Here is a 1,566-nt window from a genome sequence, read left to right as displayed (position 1 = left end):
TTCTTTAATGCTTTCCATCCTCCCTCCCCACTATAATGACCCCAATTCTACCTTATAAATCTAGCTAGACCAGAGCATGTACACAGGTACAGATAAGAGCTTGCTGCACAGGGAATCCAGGAAAGATAAACCCCTCAGGACCAATAATGAGAGTAGCAATACCAGAAGGGTAAGGAGAACAGAAGTAAAGGAAGGGAGAAAGGGGGAACCGGTCGCAATGATCAACACATAACCATACACCTCTCTCCAGGGGGAAGAGCAACAGAAAACACAGGGGAAGGGAGACAGAGTCGGTGTGAGATATGAAAATAATAACAATGTACAATCTATCAAGGGGTTATGAGGCAGGGGAGGAGGGGCGAGGAGAAGAGGAGCTGATACCAAGGGCTTAATAGAAAGTAAATGTCTAGAAAAGAATGAAGGCAACATATGTCCAAATTCACCTGATGCAAGTGATGTATGGATTGTAACAAGAATTGTAATAATCCCCCCAAAATTATCTATTAATAAAAAGATTTATTAGTATTGCAACAGCCCCATTAGAAGTCTCCTTATCATTCTTTTCAAACTCAATTTTAACTACTGTAAGGACTCTATTTCCTGACATAGCGTCATGTCCTTTCACCATCCTACGACTTTAAACATTAAAAAAAGGTCTAAATTGCTGGCGTGCACACTATTCCCACATCCCCAAGTGAAAATCTGCTTTTTATTCCTCAAGACCCAAATCAAAGGATAATAGTTAGTTCAGAGTCTGGTTCATAGAAGTGCTCAGAGAAGGTGCGGAATTGATGAGTGAAGAGAGGACGAGAGCGGAGGCCGCTATGATTTTCACAGGAAAAATACAAATTCATAAATGTGCCATGTTCACTTGGAGTGTGAATCTTCAGGATAAGCGATCAGTGGGGAGACTAGTCTATAATTCAAAACAAAATTTGAATATGAAATAAGGTAAATGAAGTTTTATTTGATAAGTGGGAAACCTTTTTTAAAGAAACAAAACAAACATGATTTGGAAAGGTCTAATTTTGTTTTCTTTCATTTTTAACATTCTGTATTCTGCACAACACCCATGGAGAAACTGCCATAGCAAGTTCACACGTGTACTGAAATATCAAGCATGCTGTTTGTGGATTTATTAAGAAAATGGTCTGGTATGTAAGTTGTGTGACGTTTGTCTCCTTCATAAAATGCATTTTGTTTTCTTCACAGCTACGTGAATTTTCCAGATTCAGTTTGAATGCCCTACCTTATTTGAAAGGCAAAAAAATAAAATAAAAATAATGTTTTAGATTAAAAAATCATAACCTATTTGGATATCCTTTCTTCAACATACTCTTAGCTTAAATCGTGTGAAGATGCTAATATTTCTACATTATATTAACAAGTACATGAATAACTTTTTGTGATAGAAATGAGAAATCCACATAGTTCAGTCATCTCAAAGTTTATGACAGTAAAAGCAGATTCAACATAAATTCCATGAATTGACCATTGAGTGAGGTCAATGGACTCATTTAAGTCAGAAAACAGCAGTCTATCAACAGGGTTCATGTTGGGTCTGAG

Source organism: Echinops telfairi, unplaced genomic scaffold, assembly GCF_000313985.2.
Source record: "Echinops telfairi isolate 266 unplaced genomic scaffold, ASM31398v2 ScPeMD7_7469;HRSCAF=8507_1, whole genome shotgun sequence".
Taxonomy (NCBI): domain Eukaryota; kingdom Metazoa; phylum Chordata; class Mammalia; order Afrosoricida; family Tenrecidae; genus Echinops; species Echinops telfairi.
Note: the sequence above shows the minus strand (reverse complement) of the source record.